At 46.3% G+C, this 26830-nt stretch overlaps 8 non-coding genes and 38 pseudogenes across 8 annotated transcripts; all 46 read left to right on the top strand.

Moving 5' to 3' along the window:
* The first annotated feature begins 145 nt into the window (after nucleotides 1-145).
* On the top strand, nucleotides 146-264 carry LOC148258197 (5S ribosomal RNA). Its single transcript, XR_015819679.1, has one exon. It is a non-coding gene; the product is annotated as a 5S ribosomal RNA (ribosomal RNA).
* Nucleotides 265-469: 205 nt separating this feature from the next.
* On the top strand, nucleotides 470-588 carry LOC148258196 (5S ribosomal RNA; annotated as a pseudogene).
* Nucleotides 589-1118: 530 nt separating this feature from the next.
* LOC148258195 (5S ribosomal RNA) lies at nucleotides 1119-1237 on the top strand (annotated as a pseudogene).
* Nucleotides 1238-1443: 206 nt separating this feature from the next.
* On the top strand, nucleotides 1444-1562 carry LOC148258194 (5S ribosomal RNA; annotated as a pseudogene).
* Nucleotides 1563-2123: 561 nt separating this feature from the next.
* LOC148258193 (5S ribosomal RNA) lies at nucleotides 2124-2242 on the top strand (annotated as a pseudogene).
* Nucleotides 2243-2800: 558 nt separating this feature from the next.
* LOC148258192 (5S ribosomal RNA) lies at nucleotides 2801-2919 on the top strand (annotated as a pseudogene).
* An 874-nt stretch (nucleotides 2920-3793) lies between these two features.
* Nucleotides 3794-3912, top strand: LOC148258191 (5S ribosomal RNA; annotated as a pseudogene).
* Nucleotides 3913-4119: 207 nt separating this feature from the next.
* On the top strand, nucleotides 4120-4238 carry LOC148258190 (5S ribosomal RNA; annotated as a pseudogene).
* Nucleotides 4239-4447: 209 nt separating this feature from the next.
* LOC148258189 (5S ribosomal RNA) lies at nucleotides 4448-4566 on the top strand (annotated as a pseudogene).
* Nucleotides 4567-5125: 559 nt separating this feature from the next.
* LOC148258188 (5S ribosomal RNA) lies at nucleotides 5126-5244 on the top strand (annotated as a pseudogene).
* Nucleotides 5245-5448: 204 nt separating this feature from the next.
* LOC148258187 (5S ribosomal RNA) lies at nucleotides 5449-5567 on the top strand (annotated as a pseudogene).
* A 561-nt stretch (nucleotides 5568-6128) lies between these two features.
* On the top strand, nucleotides 6129-6246 carry LOC148258186 (5S ribosomal RNA; annotated as a pseudogene).
* Nucleotides 6247-6779: 533 nt separating this feature from the next.
* Nucleotides 6780-6898, top strand: LOC148258185 (5S ribosomal RNA; annotated as a pseudogene).
* Nucleotides 6899-7746: 848 nt separating this feature from the next.
* Nucleotides 7747-7865, top strand: LOC148258184 (5S ribosomal RNA; annotated as a pseudogene).
* A 560-nt stretch (nucleotides 7866-8425) lies between these two features.
* On the top strand, nucleotides 8426-8544 carry LOC148258183 (5S ribosomal RNA; annotated as a pseudogene).
* Nucleotides 8545-8749: 205 nt separating this feature from the next.
* On the top strand, nucleotides 8750-8868 carry LOC148258182 (5S ribosomal RNA; annotated as a pseudogene).
* A 389-nt stretch (nucleotides 8869-9257) lies between these two features.
* On the top strand, nucleotides 9258-9376 carry LOC148258181 (5S ribosomal RNA; annotated as a pseudogene).
* Nucleotides 9377-9580: 204 nt separating this feature from the next.
* On the top strand, nucleotides 9581-9699 carry LOC148258180 (5S ribosomal RNA; annotated as a pseudogene).
* Nucleotides 9700-9904: 205 nt separating this feature from the next.
* Nucleotides 9905-10023, top strand: LOC148258179 (5S ribosomal RNA). Its single transcript, XR_015820000.1, has one exon. It is a non-coding gene; the product is annotated as a 5S ribosomal RNA (ribosomal RNA).
* A 562-nt stretch (nucleotides 10024-10585) lies between these two features.
* Nucleotides 10586-10704, top strand: LOC148258178 (5S ribosomal RNA; annotated as a pseudogene).
* Nucleotides 10705-11266: 562 nt separating this feature from the next.
* LOC148258177 (5S ribosomal RNA) lies at nucleotides 11267-11385 on the top strand (annotated as a pseudogene).
* A 205-nt stretch (nucleotides 11386-11590) lies between these two features.
* LOC148258176 (5S ribosomal RNA) lies at nucleotides 11591-11709 on the top strand. The gene has a single exon (XR_015820994.1). It is a non-coding gene; the product is annotated as a 5S ribosomal RNA (ribosomal RNA).
* Nucleotides 11710-12269: 560 nt separating this feature from the next.
* On the top strand, nucleotides 12270-12388 carry LOC148258175 (5S ribosomal RNA). Its single transcript, XR_015820993.1, has one exon. It is a non-coding gene; the product is annotated as a 5S ribosomal RNA (ribosomal RNA).
* Nucleotides 12389-13491: 1103 nt separating this feature from the next.
* On the top strand, nucleotides 13492-13610 carry LOC148258174 (5S ribosomal RNA; annotated as a pseudogene).
* Nucleotides 13611-13814: 204 nt separating this feature from the next.
* Nucleotides 13815-13933, top strand: LOC148258173 (5S ribosomal RNA; annotated as a pseudogene).
* A 561-nt stretch (nucleotides 13934-14494) lies between these two features.
* On the top strand, nucleotides 14495-14612 carry LOC148258172 (5S ribosomal RNA; annotated as a pseudogene).
* A 204-nt stretch (nucleotides 14613-14816) lies between these two features.
* LOC148258171 (5S ribosomal RNA) lies at nucleotides 14817-14935 on the top strand (annotated as a pseudogene).
* Nucleotides 14936-15790: 855 nt separating this feature from the next.
* LOC148258170 (5S ribosomal RNA) lies at nucleotides 15791-15909 on the top strand (annotated as a pseudogene).
* A 561-nt stretch (nucleotides 15910-16470) lies between these two features.
* LOC148258169 (5S ribosomal RNA) lies at nucleotides 16471-16588 on the top strand (annotated as a pseudogene).
* Nucleotides 16589-16792: 204 nt separating this feature from the next.
* LOC148258168 (5S ribosomal RNA) lies at nucleotides 16793-16911 on the top strand (annotated as a pseudogene).
* A 209-nt stretch (nucleotides 16912-17120) lies between these two features.
* LOC148258167 (5S ribosomal RNA) lies at nucleotides 17121-17239 on the top strand (annotated as a pseudogene).
* Nucleotides 17240-18122: 883 nt separating this feature from the next.
* LOC148258166 (5S ribosomal RNA) lies at nucleotides 18123-18241 on the top strand. Its single transcript, XR_015820744.1, has one exon. It is a non-coding gene; the product is annotated as a 5S ribosomal RNA (ribosomal RNA).
* Nucleotides 18242-18800: 559 nt separating this feature from the next.
* LOC148258165 (5S ribosomal RNA) lies at nucleotides 18801-18918 on the top strand (annotated as a pseudogene).
* A 205-nt stretch (nucleotides 18919-19123) lies between these two features.
* Nucleotides 19124-19242, top strand: LOC148258164 (5S ribosomal RNA; annotated as a pseudogene).
* Nucleotides 19243-19477: 235 nt separating this feature from the next.
* On the top strand, nucleotides 19478-19596 carry LOC148258163 (5S ribosomal RNA). The gene has a single exon (XR_015820931.1). It is a non-coding gene; the product is annotated as a 5S ribosomal RNA (ribosomal RNA).
* Nucleotides 19597-20156: 560 nt separating this feature from the next.
* LOC148258162 (5S ribosomal RNA) lies at nucleotides 20157-20275 on the top strand (annotated as a pseudogene).
* A 559-nt stretch (nucleotides 20276-20834) lies between these two features.
* Nucleotides 20835-20953, top strand: LOC148258161 (5S ribosomal RNA). The gene has a single exon (XR_015820052.1). It is a non-coding gene; the product is annotated as a 5S ribosomal RNA (ribosomal RNA).
* Nucleotides 20954-21515: 562 nt separating this feature from the next.
* Nucleotides 21516-21633, top strand: LOC148258160 (5S ribosomal RNA; annotated as a pseudogene).
* Nucleotides 21634-21639: 6 nt separating this feature from the next.
* On the top strand, nucleotides 21640-21758 carry LOC148258159 (5S ribosomal RNA). The gene has a single exon (XR_015820101.1). It is a non-coding gene; the product is annotated as a 5S ribosomal RNA (ribosomal RNA).
* A 203-nt stretch (nucleotides 21759-21961) lies between these two features.
* LOC148258158 (5S ribosomal RNA) lies at nucleotides 21962-22080 on the top strand (annotated as a pseudogene).
* Nucleotides 22081-22965: 885 nt separating this feature from the next.
* LOC148258157 (5S ribosomal RNA) lies at nucleotides 22966-23084 on the top strand (annotated as a pseudogene).
* A 209-nt stretch (nucleotides 23085-23293) lies between these two features.
* Nucleotides 23294-23411, top strand: LOC148258156 (5S ribosomal RNA; annotated as a pseudogene).
* A 563-nt stretch (nucleotides 23412-23974) lies between these two features.
* Nucleotides 23975-24093, top strand: LOC148258155 (5S ribosomal RNA; annotated as a pseudogene).
* Nucleotides 24094-24655: 562 nt separating this feature from the next.
* LOC148258154 (5S ribosomal RNA) lies at nucleotides 24656-24774 on the top strand (annotated as a pseudogene).
* A 1187-nt stretch (nucleotides 24775-25961) lies between these two features.
* On the top strand, nucleotides 25962-26080 carry LOC148258153 (5S ribosomal RNA; annotated as a pseudogene).
* A 204-nt stretch (nucleotides 26081-26284) lies between these two features.
* LOC148258152 (5S ribosomal RNA) lies at nucleotides 26285-26403 on the top strand (annotated as a pseudogene).
* The last annotated feature ends 427 nt before the right edge of the window (nucleotides 26404-26830 follow it).

Raw genomic sequence — 26830 nt, 5'->3', positions numbered from 1 at the left:
TACGCAAATGTGAATCAAGAAGCAGGGGCATTTTAATCGATATTAGAACGAGAATGAGAGGTGAAGTATGAACGCACAAGGAAACAAATGACGGGAGGGGGAAGAATGGAGAAGGAGTGTATGTATTTGTAGTGCGAAATTAAATAGGTGCGATCATACCAGCACTAAAGCTCCGGATCCCATCAGAACTCCGCAGTTAAGTGTGCTTGGGCTAGAGTAGTACTCGGATGGGTGACCACTTGGGAAGCCCTCGTGTTGCACCTATTTTTTTTCAGATGGGTTGTTCGACGTTACGCGCGAATGGAATTATAAACCACTGGTTCATTTGCAAAGGTGAGTCACGCTGCCGAGGCATATTACTTGATATTAGAACGAGAAAGAGAGATGCAGAGTTCACGCACAAGGAAACAAATGACGGGAGGGGGAAGAAAGGAGAAGGATTTTATGTATTTGCAGCACAAAATTAAACAGGTGCGATCATACCAGCACTAATACAACCGATCCCATCATAACTCCGCAATTAAGTGTGCTTGGGCGAGAGTAGTACTCGGATGGGTGACCACTTGGGAAGTTCTCGTGTTGCACCCATTTTTTTGCAGATGATTCTTTCGACGTTACGCGCGACTTGAATTTTTGTCCTCAGGTTTATTCGCAAATGTGAGTCACGGCGTCGTAACATTTTACTTGATATTAAAATGAGCACGGGAGGTACAGTGCGCACGCACAAGGAAACAAATGACGGGAGGGGGAAGAAAGGAGAAGGAGTTTATGTATTTGCAGCGCGAAATTAAACGGGTACGATCATACCAGCACTAATGCAACGTCTCCTATTATAACTCTGCAGTTAAGTGTGCTTGGGCGAGAGTAGTACTCGGATGGGTGACCTCATGGGAAGTTCTCGTGTCGCACAAATTTTTTTTCAGACGGGTCGTCCGACGTTACGCGCAACTGGAACTATGGTCCACTTGTTTATATGCAAATATGAGTCAAGAAGCAGGGGCATATTTATCGATATTAGAACGAGAAAAAGAGGTACAGTGTGAACGCACAAGGTAACAAATGATGGGAGGGGGGAGGGAAGGAGAAGGAGTGTATGTATTTTTAGCACGAAATTAAACAGGTGCTATCACACCAGCACAAATATACCGGATCCCATCAGAACTCCGCAGTTAAGTGTGCTTTGGCAAAAGTAGTACAAGGATGGGTTACCTCCTGGGAAGTTCTCGTGTTGCACCCATTTTTTTTTCAGAAGTGCCATTCGACGTTACGCGCGACTTTAATTATAGTTCGCAGATTTATTCGAAAATGTGAGTCACTGTGCCGTGGCATTTTCTTTGATATTTATACGAGAACGAGAGGTGCTGTGCACACGCACAAGGAAACAAATGACGGGAAGGGGAAGAAAGAAGAAGGAGTGTACGTATTTGCAGCGCGAAATTAAATAGGTGCCATCATACCAGCACTAATGCACCGTATCCCAACAGAACTTAGCAGTTAAGTGTGCTTGGGCGGGAGTAGTACTCGGATTGGTGACCTCCTGGGAAGTCCTCGTGTTGCGCACATTTTTTTTCGGATGGATCGTTCGATGTTACGCGTGAATGCAATTATAAACCGCTGGTTCATTCGCAAAGGTGAGTCACGATGCCAGGGCATTTTACTTGATATTAGAACAAGAATGAGAGATACAGAGTGCACGCACAAGGAAACAAATGACGGGAGAGGGGATGGAGGGAGAAAGAGTATATGTATTTGCAGCGCAGAATGAAACATGAGCGATCATACCAGCACCAATGCAACGGAGTCTATCAGAACTCCGCAAGTTAAGGGTGCTTGGGCGAGAGTAGCACTAGGATGGGTGACTTCCTGCGAAGTCCTTATATTTCACCCATTTTCTTAGGAAGTCCTCGTGTTGCACTCATTTTTTTGCAGATGATTCTTTCGACGATACGTGCGACTTGAATTATGGTCCTCAGGTTTATTCGCAAATGTGAGTCACGGCACCGTAGCATTTTACTTGATATTAGAACGAGCACAAGAGGTGCAGTGCGCACGCACAAGGAAACAAATGACGGGAGGGGGAAGAAAGGAGAATGAGTTTATGTATTTGCAGCGCGGAATTAAACGGATGCAATCATACCAGCACTAATGCACCAGATCCCATCAGAACTCCGCAGTTAAGTGTGCTTGGGCGAGATTAGTACTCGGATGGGTGACTTCCTGGGAAGTCCTCGTGTCGCACCAATTTTTTCTCAGACGGGTCGTTCGACGTTACGCGCGACTGAAACTAGGGTCCGCTGGTTTATACGCAAATGTGAGTCAAAAAGCAGGGCATTTTAATCGATATTAGAACGAGAATGAGAGGTGCAGTGTGAACGCATAAGGAAACAATTGATGGGAGGGGGAGGGAAGGAGAAGGAGTGTATGTATTTTCAGCACGAAATGAAACAGGTGCAATCATACCAGCACTAATGCAACGGATTCTATCAGAACTCCGTAGGTAAGGGTGCTTGGGCGAGAGTAGTACTAGCATGGGTTACCTCCTGCGAAGTCCTTATATTTCACCCATTTTCTTGTGAAATCCTCGTGTCGCACCAATTTTTTTTCAGACGGGTCGTTCGACGTTACGCGTGTCTGGAACTAGGGTCCGCTGGTTTATACGCAAATGTGAGTCAAGAAGCAGGGGCATTTTAATCGATATAAGAACGAGAATGAGAGGTGAAGTGTGAACGCACAAGGAAACAAATGACGGGAGGGGGAAGAAAGGAGAAGGAGTGTATGTATTTGCAGCGCGAAATTAAACAGGTGCGATCATACCAGCACTAAAGCTCTGGATCCCATCAGAACTCCGCAGTTAAGTGTGCTTGGGCGAGTGTAGTACTCGGATGGGTCACCACCTGGGAAGCCCTCGTGTTGTACCTATTTTTTTTTCGGATGGGTTGTTCGACGTTACGCGCGAATGGAATTATAAATTGCTGGTTCATTTGCAAAGGTGAGTCACGGTGCCGGGGCATATTACTTGATGTTTGAACGAGAAAGAGAGATGCAGAGTGCACGCACAAGGAAACAAATGATGGGAGGGGGTTGGAAGGAGAAATAGTGTATGTATTTGCCAGAATGAAACATGAGGGCTCATACCAGCACTAATGCAACGGATTCTATCAGAACTCCGCAGTTAAGTGTGCTTGGGCGAGAAAAAGTACTCGGATGGGTGACCTCCTACGAAGTCCTTATATTTCACCCATTTTCTTGGGTGGTCCTCGTGTTGCACCCAATGTTTTGTAGATGATTCTTTCGACGTTACGCGCGACTTGAATTATGGTCCTCAGGTTTATTCGCAAATGTGAGTCACGGCGCTGTACCATTTTACTTGATATTAGAACGAGAACGGGAGGGGGAAGAAAGGAGAATGAGTTTATGTATTTGCAGCACGAAATGAAACAGGTGCGATCATACCAGCACTAATGCAACGAATTCTATCAAAACTCCGTAGGTAAGGGTGCTTGGGCATGAGTAGTACTAGCATGGGTTACCTCCTGCGAAGTCCTTATATTTCACCCATTTTCTTGTGAAGTCCTCGTGTTGCACCCATTTTTTTGCAGATGATTCTTTCGATGTTACGCGCGACTTGAATTATGGTCCTCAGGTTTATTCGCAAATGTGAGTCACGGCGCTGTTGCATTTTACTTGATATTAGAGCGAGAACGGGAGGTGCAGTGCGCACGCACAAGGAAACAAATGACGGGAGGGGGAAGAAAGGAGAATGAGTTTATGTATTTGCAGCGCAAAATTAAACAGGTGCGATCATACCAGCACTAATGCACCGGATCCCATCAGAACTCCGTAGTTAAGTGTGCTTTGGCGATAGTAGTACTCGGATGGTTGACCTCCTGGGAAGTCCTCGTGTCGCACTAATTTTTTTTCTCAGACGGGTCATTCGACGTTACGCGCGACTGGAACTAGGGTCCACTGGTTTATACGCAAATGTGAGTCAAGAAGCAGGGGCATTTTAATCGATATTAGAACGAGAATGAGAGGTGAATTGTGAATGCACAAGGAAACAAATGACGGGAGGGGGAAGAAACGAGAAGGAGTGTATGTATTTGCAGCGCGAAATTAAACATGTGCGATCATACCAGCACTAAAGCTCCGGATCCCATCAGAACTCTGCAGTTAAGTGTGCTTTGGCGAGAGTAGTTCTCGGATGGGTGACCACTTGGGATGTCCTCGTGTTGCACCCATTTTCTTTTTTTCAGATGTGCCGTTCGACGTTACGCGCGACTTTAATTATGGTCCGCATATTTATTCGCAAATGTGAGTCACGGCGTCGTGGCATTTTACTTGATATTTGAAAGAGAACGAGAGGTGCAGTGCGTACACACAAGGAAACAAATGACGGGAGGGGGAAGAAAGGAGATGGAGTTTATCTATTTGCAGCGCGAAATTAAACAGGTGCCATCATACTAGTACTAATGCACCGAATCCCATCAGAATTTCGCAGTTAAGTGTGCTTTGGCGAGAGTAGTACTCGGATGGGTGACCTTCTGGGAAGTCCTCGTGTCGCACTAATTTTTTTTTTAGACGGGTCGAACGACGTTACGTGCGACTGGAACTAGGGTCCACTGGTTTATACGCAAATGTGAGTCAAGAAGCAGGGGCATTTTAATCGATATTAGAACGAGAAGGAGAGGTGTAGTGTGAACGCACAAGGAAACAATTAATGGGAGGGGGAGGGAAGGAGAAGGAGTGTATGTATTTTCAGCGCGAAATGAAACAGGTGCGATCATACCACACTAATGCAATGGATTCTATCAAAACTCCGTAGGTAAGGGTGCTTGGGCGAGAGTAGTACTAGCATGGGTTACCTCCTGCGAAGTCCTTATATTTCACCCATTTTCTTGTGAAGTCCTCGTGTTCCACCCATTTTTTTGCAGATGATTCTTTCGACGTTACGCGCGACTTGAATTATGGTCCTCAAGTTTATTCGCAAATGTGAGTCACGACGCTGTAGCATTTTACTTGATATTAGAACGAGAACGGGAGATGTAGTGCGCACGCACAAGGAAACAAATGACGGGAGGGGTAAGAAAGGGGAATGAGTTTATGTATTTGCAGCGCGAAATTAAACAGGTGCTATCATACCAGCACTAATGCACCGGATCCCATCAGAACTCCGCAGTTAAGTGTGCTTGGGCGATATTAGTACTCGGATGGGTGACCTCCTAGGAAATCCTCGTGTCGCACCAATTTTTTTTCAGACGGGTCGTTTGACGTTACGCGCGTCTTGAACTAGGGTCCGCTGGTTTATACGCAATTGTGAGTCAAGAAGCAGGGGCATTTTAATCGATATTAGAACGAGAAGGAGAGATGAAGTGTGAACGCACAAGGAAACAAATGACGGAGGGGGAAGAAAGGAGAAGGAGTGTATGTATTTACAGTGCGAAATTAAACAGGTGCGATCATATCAGCACTAAAGCCCCGGATCCCATCAGAACTCCGCAGTTAGGTGTGCTTGGGCGAGAGTAGTACTCGGATGGGTGACCACTTGGGAAGCCCTCGTGTTGCACCTTTTTTTTCTCGGATGGGTTGTTCGACGTTACGCGTGAATGGAATTATAAACCGCTGGTTCATTTGCAAAGGTGAGTCACGGTGCCGGGGCATATTACTTGATATTAGAACGAGAAAGAAAGATGCAGAGTGCACGCACAAGGAAACAAATGACGGGAGGGGGGATGGGAGGAGAAAGAGTGTATGTATTTGCAGTGCAGAATGAAACATGAGGGATCATACCAGCACTAATGCAACGGATTCTATCAGAACTCTGCAGTTAAGGGTGCTTGGGCGAGAAAAGTACTCGGATGGGTGACCTCCTGCAAAGTCCTTATATTTCACCCATTTTCTTGGGAGGTCCTCGTGTTGCACCCATCTTTTTGCAGATGATTCTTTCGACGTTACGCGCGACTTGATTTATGGTCCGCAGGTTTATTCGCAAATGTGATTCACGGCTCCGTGGCATTTTACTTGATATTAGAACGAGTACAGGAGGTGCAGTTCGCACGCACAAGGAAACAAATGACGGGAGGAGGAAGAAAAGAGAAGGAGTGTATGTATTTGAAGCGCAAAATTAAACAAGTGGCATCATACCAGCACTAATGCACCGGATCCCATCAGAACTCTGCAGTTAAGTGTGCTTGGGCGAGAGTAGTACTCGAAAGGGTGACCTATTGGGAAGTCCTCGTATCGCAACAATTTTTGTTCAAATGGGTCGTTCGACGTTACGCTCGACTGGAACTATGGTCCGCTTGTTTATACGCAAATGTGAGTCAAGAATCAGGGGCAATTTAATCCATATTCAAACGAGAAGGAGAGGTGCACTGTGAACGCACAAGGAAACAAATGATGAGAGGGGGGGAGGGAAGAAGGAGTGTATGTATTTTCAGCACGAAATTAAACAGGTGCGGTCACACCAGCACTAATGCACCGGATCCCATCAGAACAACGCAGTTATGTGTGCTTTGGCGAAAGTAGTACAATGATGGGTTACCTCCTGGGAAGTTCTCGTGTTGCACCCATTTTCTTTATTTTCATATGTGCCGTTCGACGTTACGCACGACTTTAATTATGGTCCGCAGATTTATTCGCAAATGTGAGTCACGGCGCCGTGGCATTTTACTTGATATTTGAACGAGAACGAGAGGTGCAGTGCGCACGCACAAGGAAACATATGACGGGAGGGGGAAGAAAGGAGAAGGAGTGTATGTATTTGCAGCGCGAAATTAAACATGTGCGATCATACCAGCACTACAGCCCCGGATCCCATCAAAACTCCACAGTTAAGTGTGCTTGGGTGAGAGTAGTACTCGGATCGGTGACCACCTGGGAAGCCCTCGTGTTGCACCTATTTTTTTTCGGATGGGTTGTTCGACGTTACGCGCGAATGGAATTATAAACAGCTGGTTCATTTTCAAAGGTGAGTCACAGTGCTGGGGCATATTGCTTGATATTAGAACGAGAAAGAGAGATGCAGAGTGCACGCACTAGGAAACAAATGACGGGAGGGGGGATGGGAGGAGAAAGAGTGTATGTATTTGCAGTGCAGAATAAAACATGAGGGATCATACCAGTACTAATGCAACGGATTCTATCAGAACTCCGCAGTTAAGGGTGCTTGGGCGAGAAAAGTACTCGGATGGGTGACCTCCTGCGAAGTCCTTATATTTCACCCATTTTCATGGGAGGTCCTCGTGTTGCACCCATCTTTTTGCAAATGATTCTTTTGACGTTACGCGTGACTTGATTTATGGTCTGCAGGTTTATTCACAAATATGAGTCACAGTGCCGTGACATTTTACTTGATATTAAAACAAGTACGGGAGGTGCAGTGCGCACGAACAAGGAGTGTATGTATTTGAAGCACAAAATTAAACAAGTGGCATTATACCAGCACTAATGCACTAGATCCCATCAGAACTCTGCAGTCAAGTGTGCTTGGGCGAGATTAATACTCGGATGGGTGACCTCTTGGGAAGTCCTCCTATCGCAACAATTTTTTTTCAGATGGGTCGTTCGACATTACGCGCAACTGGAACTATGGTCCGCTGGCTTATACGCAAATGTGAGTCAAGAATCAGAGGCATTTTAATCGATATTAGAACGAGAAGGAGAGGTGCAGTGTGAACGCACAAGGAAACAAATGATGGAAGGGGGGAGGGAAGAAGGAGTGTATGTATTTTCAGAACGAAATTAAACAGGTGCGGTCACACCAGCACAAATGCACCAGATCCCATCAGAACTCCGCAGTGAAGTGTGCTTTGGCGAAAGTAGTACAATGATTGGTTACCTCCTGGGAAGTTCTCGTGTTGCACCCATTTTTTTTTCAGATGTGCCGTTCAACGTTACGCGCGACTTTAATTATGGTCCGCAGATTTATTCGCAAATGTGAGTCACGGCGCTGTGGCATTTTACTTAATATTTGAACGAGAACGAGAGGTGCAATGCGCACGCACAAGGAAACAAATGACGGGAGGGGAAAGAAAGGAGAAGGAGTGTATGTATTTGCAGCGCGAAATGAAACAGGTGCGATCATACCAGCACTAATGCAACGGATTCTATCAGAAATCCGTAGGTAAGGGTGCTTAGGCGAGAGTAGTACTAGCATGGGTTACCTCCTGCGAAGTCCTTATATTTGACCTATTTTCTTGTGAAGTCCTCGTGTTGCACCCATTTTTTTGCAGATGATTCTTTCGACTTTACGCGCGACTTGTATTATGGTCCTCAAGTTTATTCGCAAATGTGAGTCACGGCGCTGTAGCATTTTACTTGATATTAGAACGAGAAAGGGAGGTGCAGTGCGCACGCACGAGGAAACAAATGACGGGAGGGGGAAGAAAGGGGAATGAGTTTATGTATTTGCAGCGCAAAATTAAACAGGTGCGATCATACCAGCACTAATGCACAGGATCCCATCAGAACTCCGCAGTGAAGTGTGCTTGGATGAGATTAGTAGTCGGATGGGTGACCTCATTGGAAGTCCTCGTGTCGCACCAATTTTTTTTCAGACGGGTCGTTCGACGTTACGCGCGATTGGAACTAGGGTCCGCTGGTTTATACGCAAATATGAGTCAAGAAGCAGGGACATTTTAATCGATATTAGAACGAGAAGGAGAGATGCAGAGTGCACGCACAAGGAAACAAATGACGGGAGGGGGAAGAATGGAGAAGGAGTGTATGTATTTGCAGCGCGAAATTAAACAGGTGCTATCATACCAGCACTAAAGCTCTGGATCCCATCAGAACCCCGTAGTTAAGTGTGCTTCGGCGAGGGTAGTACTCGGATGGGTGACCACTTGGGAAGCCCTCGTGTTGCACCTATTTTTTTTCGGATGGGTTGTTCGACGTTACGCGCGAATGGAATTATAAACCACTGGTTCATTTGCAAAGGTGAGTCACGGTGCCGGGGCATATTACTTGATATTAGAACGAGAAAGAGAGATGAAGAGTGCACGCACAAGGAAACAAATGACGGGAGGAGGGATGGAAGGAGAAAGAGTGTATGTATTTGCAGTGTAGAATGAAACATGAGGGATCATACCAGCACTAATGCAACGGATTCTATCAGAACTCCACAGTTAAGGGTGCTTGGGCATTTTACTTGATATTAGAACGAGAATGGGAGGTGCAGTGCGCACGCACAAGGAAACAAATGACGGGAGGGGGAAGAAAGGGGAATGAGTTTATTTATTTGCAGCGCAAAATTAAACAGGTGCGATCATACCAGCACTAATGCACCGGATCCCATCAGAACTCCGTAGTGAAGTGTCCTTGGGTGAGATTAGTACTCGGATGGGTGACCTCCTGGGAAGTCCTCGTGTCGCACCAATTTTTTTTCAGACGGGTCGTTCGACGTTACGCGCGACTGGAACTATGGTCCGCTAGTTTATACGCAAATGTGAGTCAAGAATCAGGGGCATTTTAATCGATATTAGAACGAGAAGGAGAGGTGCAATGTGAACGCAAAAGGAAACAAATGATGGGAGGGCGGGAGGGAAGAAGGAGTGTATGTATTTGCAGCACGAAATTAAACAGGTGCGGTCACACCAGCACAAATGCACCGGATCCCATCAGAACTCCGCAGTTAAGTGTGCTTTGGCGAAAGTAGTACAATGATGGGTTACCTCCTGGGAAGTTCTCGTGTTGCACCCATTTTTTTTCAGATGTGCCGTTCGACGTTACGCGCGACTTTAATTATGGTCCGCAGATTTATTCGCAAATGTGAGTCACGGTACCGTGGCATTTTTCTTGATATTTAAACGAGAATGAGAGGTTCAGTGCGCACGCACAAGGAAACAAATGACGGGAGGGGGAAGAAAAGAGAAGGAGTTTATGTATTTGCAGCGCGAAATTAAACAGGTGCGATCATACCAGCACTAATGCACCGGATCCCATCAGAACTCCGCAGTTAAGTGTGCTTGGGCGAGAGTAGTACTCGGATGGGTGACCTCCTAGGAGGTCCTCGTGTCGCACTAATTTTTTTTTCAGACGGGTCGTTAGAAGTTACGCACGACTGGAACTAGGGTCCCCTGTTTTATACGCAAATGTGAGTCAAGTAGCAGGGGCATTTTAATCGATATTAGAACGAGAAGGAGAGATGCAGAGTGCACGCAAAAGGAAACAAATGACGGGAGGGGGGATGGAGGGAGAAAAAGTGTATGTATTTGCAGCGCAGAATGAAACATGAGCAATCATACCAGCACCAATGCAACGGATTCTATCAGAACTCCGCAAGTTAAGGGTGCTTGGGCGAGAGTAGCTCTAGGATGGGTGACCTCCTTCGAAGTCCTTATATTTCACCCATTTTCTTAGGATGTCCTCGTGTTGCACCCATTTTTTTGCAGATGATTCTTTCGACGATACGCGCGACTTGAATTATGGTCCTCAGGTTTATTCACTAATGTGAGTCACAGCACCATAGCATTTTACTTGATATTAGAACGAGCACGGGAGGTGCAGTGCGCACGCACAAGGAAACAAATGACGGGAGGGGGAAGAAAGGAGAAGGAGTTTATGTATTTGCAGCGCGGAATTAAAAGGGTGCGATCATACCAGCACTAATGCACCGGATCCCATAAGAACTCCGCAGTTAAATGTGCTTGGGCGAGAGTAGTACTCGGGTGGGTGACCTCCTGGGAAGTCCTTGTGTCGCACAAATTTATTTTTAGACGGGTCGTTCGACGCTACGCGTGACTTGAACTAGGGTCCGCTGGTTTATACGCAAATGTGAATCAAGAAGCAGGGGCATTTTAATCGATATTAGAACGAGAAGAAGAGGTGCAGTGTGAACGCACAAGGAAACAATTGATGGGAGGGGGAGGGAAGGTGAAGGAGTGTATGTATTTTCAGCGCGAAATGAAACAGGTGCGATCATACCACACTAATGCAATGGATTCTATCAAAACTCCGTAGGTAAGGGTGCTTGGGCGAGAGTAGTACTAGCATGGGTTACCTCCTGTGAAGTCCTTATATTTCACAAATTTTCTTGCGAAGTTCTCGTGTTGCACCTATTTTCTTTTTTTCAGATGTGCCGTTCGACGTTACGCGCGACTTTAATTATGGTCCGCAGATTTATTCGCAAATGTGAGTCACGACGCCGTGGCATTTTACTTGATATTCGAACGAGAACGAGAGGTGCAGTGCGCACGCACAAAAAAATAAATGACGGGAGGGGGAATAAAGGGGAATGAGTTTATGTATTTGTAGCGCAAAATTAAACAGTTGCGATCATACCAGCACTAATGCACTGGATCCCATCAGAACTCCGCAGTGAAGTGTGCTTGGGCGAGATTAGTACTCGGATGGGTGACCTCCTCGGAAGTCCTCGTGTCGCATCAATTTTTTTTCAGACGGGTCGTTCGACGTTATGCGCATCTGGAACTAGGGTCCGCTAGTTTATACGCAAATGTGAGTCAAGAAGCAGGGGCATTTTAATCGATATTAGAACGAGAATGAGAGGTGAAGTGTGAACGCACAAGGAAACAAATGACGGGAGTGGGAAGAAAGGAGAAGGAGTGTATGTATTTGCAGCGCGAAATTAAATAGGTGCGATCATACCAGCACTAAAGCTCCGGATCCCATCAGAACTCTGCAGTTAAGTGTGCTTGGGCGAGAGTAGTACTCGGATGGGTGACCACTTGGGAAGCCCTCGTGTTGCACCTATTTTTTTTCGGATGGGTTGTTCGACGTTACGCGCGAATTGAATTATAAACCGCTGGTTCATTTGCAAAGGTGAGTCACGGTGCCTGGGAATATTACTTGATATTAGAACGAGAAAGAGAGATGCAGAGTGCACGCACAAGGAAACAAATGACGGGAGGGGGGATGGAAGGAGAAAGAGTGTATGTATTTGCAGTGCAGAATGAAACATGAGGGATCATACCAGCACTAATGCAATGGATTCTATCAGAACTCCGCAGTTAAGGGTGTTTGGGCGAGAAAAGTACTCGGATGGGTGACCTCAAGCGAAGTCCTTATATTTCACCCATTTTCTTGGGAGGTCCTCGTTTTGCACCCATCTTTCTGTAGATGATTCTTTCGACGTTACGCGCGACTTGATTTATGGTCCGCAGGTTTATTCGCAAATGTGAGTCAAGAAGCAGGGGCATTTTAATCGATATTAGAACGAGAATGAGAGGTGAAGTGTGAACGCACAAGGAAACAAATGACGGGAGTGGGAAGAAAGGAGAAGGAGTGTATGTATTTGCAGCACGAAATTAAATAGGTGCGATCATACCAGCACTAAAGCTCCGGATCCCATCAGAACTCTGCAGTTAAGTGTGCTTGGGCGAGAGTAGTACTCGGATGGGTGACCACTTGGGAAGCCCTCGTGTTGCACCTATTTTTTTTCGGATGGGTTGTTCGACGTTACGCGCGAATTGAATTGTAAACCGCTGGTTCATTTGCAAAGGTGAGTCACGGTGCCTGGGAATATTACTTGATATTAGAACGAGAAAGAGAGATGCAGAGTGCACGCACAAGGAAACAAATGACGGGAGGGGGGATGAAAGGAGAAAGAGTGTATGTATTTGCAGTGCAGAATGAAACATGAGGGATCATACCAGCACTAATGCAACGGATTCTATTAGAACTCCGCAGTTAAGGGTGTTTGGGCGAGAAAAGTACTCGGATGGGTGACCTCCTGCGAAGTCCTTATATTTCACCCATTTTCTTGGGAGGTCCTCGTGTTGCACCCATCTTTCTGTAGATGATTCTTTCGACGTTACGCGCGACTTGATTTATGGTCCGCAGGTTTATTCGCAAATGTGAGTCAAGAAGCAGGGGCATTTTAAACAGGTGCGGTCACACCAGCACTAATGCACCAGATCCCATCAGAACTCCGCAGTTAAGTGTTCTTTGGCGAAAGTAGAACAATGATGGGTTACCTCCTGGGAAGTTCTCGTGTTGCACCCATTTTTTTTTTCAGATGTGCCGTTCGACGTTACGCGGGACTTTAATTACGGTCCGCAGATTTATTCGCAAATGTGAGTCACGGCGTCGTGGCATTTTACTTGATATTTGAACGACAACGAGAGGTGCAGTGCGCACGCACAAGGAAACAAATGACGGGAGGGGGAAGAAAGGAGATGGAGTTTATGTATTTGCAGCGCGAAATTAAACTGGTGCGATCATACCAGCACTAATGCAACGGATTCTATCAGAACTATGTATGTAAGGGTGCTTGGGCGAGAGTTGTACTAGCATGGGTTACCTCCTGCGAAGTCCTCGTGTTGCACCAATTTTTTTGCAGATGATTCTTTCGACGTTACGCGCGACTTGAATTATGGTCCTCAGGTTTATTTGCAAATGTGAGTCTCGGCGCTATAACTATTTACTTGATATTAAAACGAGAACGGGAGGTGCAGTGCACACGCGCAATGAAACAAATGACCGGAGGGGGAAGAAAAGGGAATGAATTTATGTATTTGCAGCGCAAAATTAAATAGGTGCGATCATACCAGCACCATTGCACCGGATCACATCAGAACTCTGCAGTGAAGTGTGCTTGGACGAGATTAGTACTCAGATGGGTGACCTCCTGGGAAGTCCTCGTGTCGCACAAATATTTTTCAGACAGGTCGTTCGACGTTACGCGCATCTGGAACTAGGGTCCGCTGGTTTATACGCAAATGTGAGTCAAGAAGCAGGGACATTTTAATCGATATTAGAACGAGAATGAGAGGTGAAGTGTGAACGCACAAGGAAACAAATGACAGGAGGGGGAAGAAATGAGAAGGAGTGTATGTATTTGCAGCACGAAATTAAACTGGTGCGATCATACCAGCACTAAAGGTCCGGATCCCATCAGAACTCTGCAGTTAAGTGTGCTTGGGCGAGAGTAGTACTCTGATGGGTGACCACTTGGGAAGCCCTCGTGTTGCACCTATTTTGTTTTGGATGGGTTGTTCGACGTTACGCGCGAATGGAATTATAAACCGCTGGTTCATTTGCAAAGGTGAGTCACGGTGCCGGAGCATATTACTTGATATTAGAACGAGAAAGAGAGATGCAGAGTGCACGCACAAGGAAACAGATGACGGGAGGGGGGATGGAAGGAGAAAGAGTGTATGTATTTGCAGTGCAGAATGAAACATGAGGGATCATACCAGCACTAATACAACGGATTCTATCAGAACTCCGCAGTTAAGGGTGTTTGGGCGAGAAAAGTACTCGGATGGGTGACCTCCTGCGAAGTCCTTATATTTCACCCATTTTCTTTGGTGGTCCTCGTGTTACACCCATCTTTTTGCAGATGATTCTTTCGACGTTATGCGCGACTTGATTTATGGTCCGCAGGTTTATTCGCAAATGTGAGTCACGGCGCCGTGGCATTTTACTTGATATTAGAACGAGTACGGGAGGTGCAGTGCGCACGCACAAGGAAACAAATGACGGGAGGAGGAAGAAAAGATTAGGAGTGTATGTATTTGAATCGCAAAATTAAACAAGTGGCATCATACCAGCGCTAATGCACTGGATCCCATCAGAACTCTGCAGTTAAGTGTGCTTGGGCGAGAGTAGTACTCGGATGGGTGACCTCTTGAGAAGTCCTCGTATCGCAACAATTTTTTTGCAGATAGGTCGTTCGACATTACGCGCGACTGGAACTATGGTCCGCTGGTTTATACGCAAATGTGAGTCAAGAATCAAGGGCATTTTAATCGATATTAGAATGAGAAGGAGAGGTGCAATGTGAACGCAAAAGGAAACAAATGATGGGAGGGCGGGAGGAAAGAAGGAGTGTATGTATTTTAAGCACGAAATTAAACAGGTGCGGTCACACCAGCACAAATGCACCGGATCCCATCAGAACTCCGCAGTTAAGTGTGCTTTGGCGAAAGTAGTACAATGATGGGTTACCTCCTGGGAAGTTCTCGTGTCGCACCCATTTTTTTTTTCAGATGTGCCGTTCGACGTTACGCGTGACTTTAATTATGGTCCGCAGATTTATTCGCAAATGTGAGTCACGGCGCCGTGGCATTTTTCTTGATTTTTGAATGAGAACGAGAGGTGCAGTGCGCACGCACAAGGAAAAAAATCACGGGAGGGGGAAGAAAGGAAAAAGAGTTTATGTATTTGCAGCGCGAAATGAAACAGGTGCGATCATACCAGCACTAATGCAACGGATTCTATCATAACTCCGTAGGTAAGGGTGCTTGGGCGAGAGTAGTAGTAGCATGGGTTACCTCCTGGGAAGTCCTTATATTTCACCCATTTTCTTGCAAATGAGTCTTTCGACGTTACGCGCGACTAGAATTATGGTCCTCAGGTTTATTCGCAAATGTGATTCACGGCGCTGTAGCATTTTACTTGATATTAGAACGAGAACAGAAGGTGCAGTGCCCATGCACAAGGAAACAAATGACGGGAGGGGGAAGAAAGGGGAATGAGTTTATGTATTTGCAGCGCGAAATTAAACTGGTGCGATCATGCCAGCACTAATGCACCGGATCCCATCAGAACTTTGCAGTGTAGTGTGCTTGAGCGACATTAGTACTCGGACAGGTGACCTCCTGGGAAGTCCTCATGTCGCACCAATTTTTTTTCAGACGGGTCTTTCGACGTTACATGCGTCTGGAACTAGGGTCCGCTGGTTTATACATAAATGTGAGTCGAGAAGCAGGGGCATTTTAATCGATATTAGAACGAGAATGAGAGGTGAAGTGTTAATGCACAAGGAAACAAATGACGGTAGGGGGAAGAAAGGAGAAGGGGTGTATGTATTTGCAGCGCGAAATTAAACAGGTGCGATCATACCAGCACTAAAGCTCCGGATCCCATCAGAGCTCCGCAATTAAGTGTGCTTGGGCGACCGTAGTACTCAGATGGGTGACCACTTGGGAAGCCCTCGTGTTGCACCTATTTTTTTTCGGATGGGTTTTTCGACGTTACGCGCGAATGGAATTATAAACCGCTGGTTCATTTGCAAAGGTGAGTCACGGTGCCGGAGCATATTACTCGATATTAGAACGAGAAAGGGAGATGCAGAGTGGACGCACAAGGAAATAAATGACGGGAGGGGGGATGGAAGGAGAAAGAGTGTATGTATTTGCAGTGCAGAATGAAACATGAGGGATCATACTAGCACTAATGCAACGGATTCTATCAGAACTCCGCAGTTAAGGGTGCTTGGGCGAGAAAAGTACTCGGATGGGTGACCTCTTGCGAAGTCCTTATATTTCACCCATTTTCATGGGAGGTCCTCGTGTTGCACCCATCTTTTTGCAGATGATTCTTTCGACGTTACGCGCGACTTGATTTATGGTCCACAGGTTTATTCGCAAATGTGAGTCACGGCGCCGTGGCATTTTACTTGATATTAGTACGAGTACGGGAGGTGCAGTGCGCACGCACAAGGAAACAAATGACGAGAGGAGGAAGAAAAGAGAAGGAGTGAATGTATTTGAAGCGCAAAATTAAACAAGTGGCATCATACCAGCACTAATGCACTGGATCCCATTAAAATTCTGCAGTTAAGTGTGCTAGGGCGAGAGTAGTACTCGGATGGGTGACCTCTTGGGAAGTCCTCGTATCGCAACAATTTTTTTTCAGATGGGTCGTTCGACGTTACGCGCGACTAGAACTATGGTCCGCTGGTTTATACACAAATGTGAGTCAAGAATCAAGGGCATTTTAATCGATATTAGAACGAGAAGGAGAGGTGCAGTGTGAACGAACAAGGAAACAAATGATGGGAGGGGGGGAGGGAAGAAGGAGTGTATGTATTCTCAGCACGAAATTAAACAGGTGCGGTCACACCAGCACAAATGCACCGGATCCCATCAGAACTCCGCAGTTAAGTGTGCTTTGGCGAAAGTAGTACAATGATGGGTTACCTCCTCGGAAGTTCTCGTGTTGCACCCATTTTCTTTTCTTGAGATGTGTCGTTCGACGTTACGCGCGACTTGAATTATGGTCCTCAGGTTTATTCGCAAATGTGAGTCACGACGCCGTGGCATTTTACTTGATATTAGAACGAGCACGGGAGGTACAGTGCGCACACAAAAGGAAACAAATGACGGGAGGGGGAAGAAAGGGGAATGAGTTTATGTATTTTCAGCGCCAAATTAAACATGTGCGATCATACCAGCACTAATGCACTGGATCCCATCAGAACTCCGCAGTGAAGTGTGCTTGGGCGACATTAGTACTCGGACGGGTGACCTCCTGGGAAGTCCTCGTGTCGCACCAATTTTTTTTCAGACGGGTCTTTCGACGTTACGCGCGTCTGGAACTAGGGTCCGCTGGTTTATACGCAAATGTGAGTCAAGAAGCAGGGGCATTTTAATCGATATTAGAACGAGAATGAGAGGTGAACTGTGAACGCACAAGAAAACAAATGACGGGAGGGGGAAGAAAGGAGAAGGAGTGTATGTATTTGCTGCGCGAAATTAAACAGGTGGGATCTTACCAGCACTAAAGCTCCTGATCCCATTGGAACTCCGCAGTTAATTGTGCTTGGGCGAGCGCAGTACTCGGATGGGTGACGCCTTGGGAATCCCTCGTGTTGCACCACTTTTTTCTGGATGGGTTGTTCGACGTTACGCGCGAATGGAATTATAAACCGCTGGTTCATTTGCAAAGGTGAGTCACGGTGCCGGGGCATATTACTTGATATTAGAATGAGAAAAAGAGATGCAGAGTGCACGCACAAGGAAACAAATGACGGGAGGGGGGATGGGAGGAGAAAGAGTGTGTGTATTTGTAGTGCAGAATGAAACATGAGGGATCATACCAGCACTAATGCAACGGATTCTATCAGAACTCCGCAATTAAGGGTGCTTGGGCGAGAAAAGTACTCGGATGGGTGACCTCCTGCAAAGTCCTTATATTTCACCCATTTTCTTGGGAGGTCCTCGTGTTGCACCCATCTTTTTGCAGATGATTTTTTTGACGTTACGCGCGACTTGATTTATGGTCCGCAGGTTTATTCGCAAATTTGAGACACGGTGCCGTGGCATTTTACTTGATATTAGAACGAGTACAGGAGGTGCAGTGCGCACGCACAAGGAAACAAATGACGGGAGGGGGAAGAAAAGAGAAGGAGTGTATGTATTTGCACCGCAAAATTAAACAGGTGCGATCATACCAGCACTAATGCACCGGATCCCATCAGAACTCCGCAGTTAAGTGTGCTTCGGCGAGAGTAGTACTCGGATGGGGGACCTCCTGGGAAGTCCTCGTGTCGCACCAATTTTTTTTCAGACGGGTTGTTCGACGTTACGCGCGACTTGAACTAGGGTCCGCTGGTTTATACGCAAATGTGAGTCAAAAAAAAGGGGCATTTTAATCGATATTAGAACGAGAAGGAAAGGTGCAGTATGAACGCACAAGGAAACAAATTATGGGAGGGGGAGGGAAGGAGAAGGAGTGTATGTATTTTCAGCACAAAATGAAACAGGTGCGAATATACCAGCACTAATGCAACAGATTCTATCAGAACTCCGTAGGTAAGGGTGCTTGGGCGAGAGTAGTACTAGCATGGGTTACCTCCTGCGAAGTCCTTATATTTCACCCATTTTCTTGTGAAGTTCTCGTGTCGCACCAATTTTTTTTCAGACGGGTCGTTCGACGTTACGCTCATCTGGAACTAGGGTTCGCTGGTTTATACGCAAATGTGAGTCAAGAAGCAGGGGCATTTTAACCGATATTAGAACGAGAATGAGAGGTGAAGTGTGAACGCACAAGGAAACAAATGACGGGAGGGGGAAGAAAGGAGAAGGAGTGTATGTATTTGCAGCGCGAAACTAAACAGGTGCGATCATACCAGCACTAAAGCCCTAGATCCCATCAGAACTCCGCAGTTAAGTGTGCTTGGCGAGATTATTACTCGGATGGTTGACCTCCTGGGAAGTCCTCGTGTCGCACCAATTTTTTTTAAGACGGGTCGTTCGACGTTACGCGCGTCTGGAACTAGGGTCCGCTGGTTTATACGCAAATGTGAGTCAAGAAGTAGGGGCATTTTAATCGAAATTAGAACGAGAATGAGAGGTAAAGTGTGAACGCACAAGGAAACAAATGACGGGAGGGGGAAGAAAGGAGAAGGAGTGTATGTATTTGCAGCGCGAAATTAAACAGGTGCGATCATACCAGCACTAAAGCTCCGGATCCCATCAGAACTCCGCAGTTAAGTGTGCTTGGGCGAGAGTAGTACTCGGATGGGTTACCTCCTGCGAAGTCCTTATATTTCACCCATTTTCTTGTGAAGTCCTTGTGTCGCACCAATTTTTTTTCAGACGGGTCTTTCGACGTTACGCTCGTCTGGAACTAGGGTCCACTGGTTTATACGCAAATGTGAGTCAAGAAGCAAGGGCATTTTAATCGAAATTAGAACGAGAATGAGAGGTAAATTGTGAACGCACAAGGAAACAAATGACGGGAGGGGGAAGAAAGGAGAAGGAGTGTATGTATTTGCAGCGCGAAATTAAACAGGTGCGATCATACCAGCACTAAAGCTCCGGATCCCATCAGAACTCCGCAGTTAAGTGTGCTTGGGCGAGAGTAGTACTCAGATGGGTGTCCACCTGGGAAGCCCTCGTGTTGCACCTATTTTTTTTCGGATGGGTTGTTCGACGTTACGCTCGAATGGAATTATAAACCGCAGGTTCATTTGCAAAGGTGAGTCACGGTGCCGGGGCATATTACTTGATATTAGAACGAGAAAGAGAGATGGAGAGTGCACGCAAAAGGAAACAAATGACGGGAGGGAGGATGGGAGGAGAAAGAGTGTATGTATTTGCAGTGCATAATGAAACATGAGGGATCATACCAGCACTAATGCAACGGATTCTATCAGAACTCCGCAGTTAAGGGTGCTTGGGCGAGAAAAGTACTCGGATGGGTGACCTCCTGCGAAGTCCTTATATTTCACCCATTTTTTTGGGAGGTCCTCGTGTTGCAACCATCTTTTTGCAGATGATTCTTTTGACGTTACGCGCGACTTGATTTATGGTCCGCAGGTTTATTTGCAAATGTGAGTCACGGCGCCGTGGCATTTTACTTGATATTAGAACGAGTACGGGAGGTGCAGTGCGCACGCACAAGGAAACAAATGACGGGAGGGGGAAGAAAAGAGAAGGAGTGTATGTATTTGCAGTGCAAAATTAAACAGGTGCGATCATACCAGCACTAATGCACCGGATCCCATCAAAACTTCGCAGTTAAGTGTGCTTGGGCAAGAGTAGTACTCGGATGGGTGACCTTTTGGGAAGTCCTCGTGTCGCAACAATTTTTTTTCAGACGGGTCGTTCGACGTTACGCGCGACTTGAACTAGGGTCCGCTGGTTTATACGCAAATGTGAGTCAAAAAGAAGGGGCATTTTAATCGATATTAGAACGAGAATGAGAGGTGCAGTGTGAACGCACAAGGAAACAAATTATGGGAGGGGGAGGGAAGGAGAAGGAGTGTATGTATTTTCAGCACGAAATGAAACAGGTGCGATCATACCAGCACTAATGCAACAGATTCTATCAGAACTCCGTAGGTAAGGGTGCTTGGGCGAGAGTAGTACTAGCATGGGTTACCTCCTGCGAAGTCCTTATATTTCACCCATTTTCTTGTGAACTCCTCGTGTCGCACAAATTTTTTTTCAGACGGGTCGTTTGACGTTACGCTCGTCTGGAATTAGGGTCCGCTGGTTTATACGCAAATGTGAGTCAAGAAGCTGGGCCATTTTAATCGATATTAGAACGAGAATGAGAGGTGAAGTGTGAACGCACAAGGAAACAAATGACGGGAGGGGGAAGAAAAGACAAGGAGTGTATGTATTTGCAGCGCGAAATTAAACAGGTGCGATCATACCAGCACTAAAGCTCCGGATCCCATCAGAACTCCGCAGTTAAGTGTGCTTGGGCAAGAGTAGTACTCGGATGGGTGTCCACCTGGGAAGCCCTCGTGTTGCACCTATTTTTTTTTCGGATGGGTTGTTCGACGTTACGCGCGAATGGAATTATAAATCGCAAGTTCATTTGCAAAGGTGAGTCACGGTGCCGGGGCATATTACTTGATATTAGAACGAGAAAGAGAGATACAGAGTGCACGCAAAAGGAAACAAATGACGGGAGGGAGGATGGGAGGAGAAAGAGTGTATGTATTTGCAGTGCAGAATGAAACATGAGGGATCGTACCAGCACTAATGCAACGGATTCTATTAGAACTCCGCAGTTAAGGGTGCTTGGGCGAGAAAAGTACTCGGATGGGTGACCTCCTGCGAAGTCCTTATATTTCACCCATTTTCTTGGGAGTTCCTCGTGTTGCACCCATCTTTTTGCAGATGATTCTTTCGACGTTACGAACGACTTGATTTATGGTCCGCAGGTTTATTCGCAAATGTGAGTCACGGCGCCGTGGCATTTTACTTGATATTAGAACGAGTACGGGAGATGCAGTGCGCACGCACAAGGAAACAAATGACGGGAGGAGGAAGAAAAGAGAAGGAGCGTATGTTTTTGAAGCGCAAAATTAAACAAGTGGCATCATACCAGCAATAATGCACTGGATCCCATCAGAACTCTGCAGTTAACTGTACTTGGGCGAGAGTAGTACTCGGATGGGTGACCTCTTGGGAAGTCCTCGTATTGCAACAATTAAACAGGTGCGATCACACCAGCACTAATGCACCGGATCCCATCAGAACTCCGCAGTGAAGTGTGCTTGGGCGAGATTAGTACTCGGATGGGTGACCTCCTGGGAAGTCCTCGTGTCGCACCAATTTTTTTCAGACGGGTCGTTCGACGTTACGCGCGACTAGAACTATGGTCCGCTGGTTTATACGCAAATGTGAGTCAAGAATCAGGGGCATTTTAATCGATATTAGAACGAGAAGGAGAGGTGCAGTGTGAACGCACAAGGAAACAAATGATGGGAGGGGGGGAGGGAAGAAGGAGTGTATGTATATTCAGCACGAAAATAAACAGGTGCGGTCACACCAGCACAAATGCACCGGATCCCAACAGAACTCCGCAGTTAAGTGTGCTTTGGCGAAAGTAGTACAATGATGGGTTACCTCCTGGGAAGTTCTCGTGTTGCACCCATTTTTTTTTTTCAGATGTGCCGTTCGACGTTACGCGCGACTTTAATTATGGTCCGCAGATTTATTCGCAAATGTGAGTCACGGCGCCGTGGCCTTTTACTTGATATTTGAACGACAACGAGAGGTTCAGTTCGCACGCACAAGGAAACAAATGACGGGACGGGGGATGGAAGGAGAAAGAGTGTATGTATTTGCAGTGCAGAATGAAACATGAGGGATCATACCAGCACTAATGCGACGGATTCTATCAGAACTCCGCAGTTAAGGGTGCTTGGGCGAGAAAAGTACTCGGATGGGTGACCTCCTGTGAAGTCCTTATATTTCACCCATTTTCTTGGGAGGTCCTCGTGTTGCACCCATCTTTTTGCAGATGATTCTTTCGACGTTACGCACGACTTGATTCATGGTCCGCAGATTTATTCGTAAATGTGAGTCACGGCACCGTGACCTTTTACTTGATATTAGAACGAGTACGGGAGGTGCAGTGCGCACGCACAAGGAAACAAATGACGGGATGAGGAAGAAACGAGAATGAGTGTATGTATTTGAAGCCCAAAATTAAACAAGTGGCATCATATCAGCACTACTGTACTGGATTCCATCAGAACTCTGCAGTTAAGTGTGCTTGGACGAGAGTAGTACTCGGATGGGTGACCTCTTGGGAAGTCCTCGTAACGCAACAACTTTTTTTCAGATGGGTCGTTCGACGTTAGGCGCGACTGGAACTATTGTCCGCTGGTTTATACGCAAATGTGAGTCAAGAATCAGGGGCATTTTAAACGATATTAGAACGAGAAGGAGAGGTGCAGTGTGAACGCACAAGGAAACAAATGATGGGAGTGGGGAGGGAAGAAGGAGTGTATGTATTTTCAGCACGAAATTAAACAGGTGCGGTCACACCAGCACAAATGCACCGGATCCCATCAGAACTCCGCAGTTAAGTGTGCTTTGGCGAAAGTAGTACAATGATGGGTTACCTCCTGGGAAGTTCTCGTGTTGCACCCATTTTCTTTTTTTCAGAGGTGTCGTTCGACGTTACGCGCGACTTTAATTATGGTCCGCAGATTTATTCGCAAATGTGAGTCACTGCGCCGTGGTATTTTACTTGATATTTGAACGAGAACGAGAGGTGCAGTGCGCACGCACATGGAAACAAATGACGGGAGGGGGAAGAAAGGAGAAGGAGTTTATGTATTTGAAGCGCGAAATTAAACAGGTGCGATCATACCAGCTCTAATGCACCGGATCCTATCAGAACTCCGCAGTTAAGTGTGCTTGGGCGAGAGTAGTACTCGGATGGGTGACCTCCTGGAAGTCCTTGTGTCGCACTAATTTTTTTTTTCAGACGGGTCGTTCGACGTTACGCGCGACTGGAACTTGGGTCCCCTGGTTTATACGCAAATGTGAGTCAAGAAGCAGGGGCATTTTAATCGATATTAGAACGAGAAGGAGAGATGCAGAGTGCACGCACAAGGAAACAAATGACGAGAGGGAGGATGGAGGGAGAAAAAGTGTATGTATTTGCAGCGCAGAATGAAACATGAGCAATCATACCAGCACCAATGCAACGGATTCTATCAGAACTCCGCAAGTTAAGGGTGCTTGGGCGAGTGTAGCACTAGGATGGGTGACCTCCTGCGAAGTCCTTATATTTCACCCATTTTCTTAGGAGGTTCTCGTGTTGCACCCATTTTTTTGCAGATGATTCTTTCGACGATACGCGCGACTTGAATTATGGTCCTCAGGTTTATTCGCAAATGTGAGTCACGGCACCGTAGCATTTTACTTGATATTAGAACGAGCACGGGAGGTGCAGTGCGCACGCACAAGGAAACAAATAACGGGAGGGTGAAGAAAGGAGAAGGAGTTTATGTTTTTGCAGCGCAAAATTAAAAGGGTGCGATCATACCAGCACTAATGCACCGGATACCATCAGAACTTCGCAGTTAAGTGCGCTTGGGCGAGAGTAGAACTCGGATGGGTGACATCCTGGGAAGTCCTCGTGTCGCACTAATTTTTTTTTCAGACGGGTCGTTCGACGTTACGCACGATTGGAACTAGGGTCCACTGGTTTATACGCAAATATGAGTCAAGAAGCAGGGGCATTTTAATCGATATTAGAACGATAAGGAGAGGTGCAGTGTGAACGCACAAGGAAACAATTGATGGGAGGGGGAGGGAAGGAGAAGGAGTGTATGTATTTTCAGCACGAAATGAAACAAGTGCGATCATACCAGCACAAATGCAGCGGATTCTATCAGAACTCCGTAGGTAAGGGTGCTTCGACGAGAGTAGTACTAGCATGGGTTACCTCCTGCGAAGTCCTTATATTTCACTCATTTTCTTGTGAAGTCCTCGTGTTGCACCCATTTTTTTTTTCAGATGTGCCGTTCGACGTTACGCGCGACTTTAATTACGGTCCGCAGATTTATTCGCAAATGTGAGTCACGGCGTCGTGGCATTTTACTTGATATTTGAACGAGAACGAGAGGTGCAGTGCGCACGCACAAGGAAACAAATGACGGGAGGGGGAAGAAAGGAGAAGGAGTTTATCTATTTGCAGCGCGAAATTAAATGGGTGCGATCATACCAGCACTATTGCCCTGGATCCCATCAGAACTCCGCAGTTAAGTGTGTTTGGGCGAGAGTAGTACTCGGATGGGTGACCTCCTGGGAAGTCCTTGTGTTGCACCAATTTTTTTTCAGACGGGTCGTTCGACATTACGCGCGACTGGAACTATGGTCCGCTGGTTTATACGCAAATGAGGGTCAAGAATCAGGGGTATTTTAATCGATATTAGAACGAGAAGGAGAGGTGCAATGTGAACGCACAAGGAAACAAATGATGGGAGGGGGGGAGGGAAGAAGGAGTGTATGTATTTTCAGCATGAAATTAAACAGGTGCGGTCATACCAGCACTAATGCATCAGATTCTATCAGAACTCCGTAGGTAAGGGTGCTTGGGCGAGAGTAGTACTAGCATGGGTTACCTCCTGCGAAGTCCTTATATTTCACCCATTTTCTTGTGAAGTCCTCGTGTTGCACCCATTTTTTTGCAGATGATTCTTTCGATGTTACGCACGACTTGAATTATGGTCCTCAGGTTTATTCGCAAATGAGAGTCACGGTGCTGTAGCATTTTCTTGATATTTGAACGAGAACGAGAGGTGCAGTGCGCATCAGAACTCCACAAATGACGGGAGGGGGAAGAAAGGGGAATGAGTTTATGTATTTGCAGTGCAAAATTAAACAGGTGTGATCATACCAGCACTAATGCATCAGATCCCATCAGAACTCCGCAGTGAAGTGTGCTTGGGCGAGATTAGTATTCGGATGGGTTGTTCAACATTACACGCGAATAGAATTATAAACCGCTGGTTTATTTACAAAGGTGAGTCACGGTGCCGGGGCATATTACTTGATATTAGAACGAGAAAGAGAGATGCAGAGTGCACGCACAAGGAAACAAATGACGGGAGGGGGGATGGGAGGAGAAATAGTGTATGTATTTGCAGTGCAGAATTAAACAGGTGCGATCATACCAGCACTAATGCAGCGGATTCTATCAGAACTCCGTAGGTAAGGGTGCTTGGGCGAGAGTAGTACTAGCATGGGTTACCTCCTGCGAAGTCCTTATATTTCACCCATTTTCTTGTAAAGTTCTCGTGTTGCACCCATTTTTTTGCAAATGATTCTTTCGACGTTACGCGCGACTTGAATTATGATCCTCAGGTCTATTCGCTAATGTGAGTCACGGCACCGTAGTATTTTACTTGATATTAGAACGAGCACGGGAGGTGCAGTGCCCACGCACAAGGAAACAAATGACGGGAGGGGGAAGAAAGGAGAAGCAGTTTATGTATTTGCAGCGCGAAATTAAAGAGGTGCGATCATACCAGCACTAATGCACTGGATCCCATCAGAACTCTGCAATTAAGTGTGCTTGGGCGAGAGTAGTACTCGGATGGGTGACCTCCTGGGAAGTCCTTGTGTTGCGCCAATTTTTTTTCAGACGGGTCGTTCGACGTTACGCGCGACTGGAACTATGGTCCGCTGGTATATACGCAAATGTGAGTCAAGAATCAGGGGTATTTTAATCGATATTAGAAGGAGAAGGAGAGGTGCAGTGTGAACGCACAAAGAAACAAATGATGGGAGGGGGGGAGGGAAGAAGGAGTGTATGTATTTTCAGCACGAAATTAAACAGGTGCGGTCACACCAGCACAAATGCACCGAATCCCATCAGAACTCCGCAGTTAAGTGTGCTTTGGCGAAAGTAGTACAATGATGGGTTACCTCATGGGAAGTTCTCGTGTTGCACCCATTTTCTTTTTTTCAGATGTGCCGTTCGACGTTACGCGCGACTTTAATTATGGTTCGCAGGTTTATTCGCAAATGTGAGTCACGGCGCCGTGGCATTTTACTTGATATTTGAACGAGAACGAGAGGTGCAGTGCGCACGCACAAGGAAACAAATGACGGGAGGGGGAAGAAAGGAGAAGGAGTGCATGTATTTGCAGCGTGAAATGAAACAGGTGCGATCATACCAGCACTAATGCAACGGATTCTATCAGAACTCCGTAGGTAAGGGTGCTTGGGCGAGAGTAGTACTAGCATGGCTTACCTCCTGCGAAGTCCTTATATTTCACCCATTTTCTTGTGAAGTCCTCGTGTTGCACCCATTTTTTTGCAGATTATTCTTTCGACGTTACGCGCAACTTGAATTATGGTTCTCAGGTTTATTCGCAAAT

Source organism: Carica papaya, chromosome 5 (genome assembly GCF_054855325.1).
Source record: "Carica papaya isolate Zhongbai chromosome 5, ASM5485532v1, whole genome shotgun sequence".
Lineage (NCBI taxonomy): Eukaryota > Viridiplantae > Streptophyta > Magnoliopsida > Brassicales > Caricaceae > Carica > Carica papaya.
The sequence above is the reverse complement of the archived record's forward strand: the minus strand, read 5'-3'. Positions and strand labels throughout refer to the sequence as shown.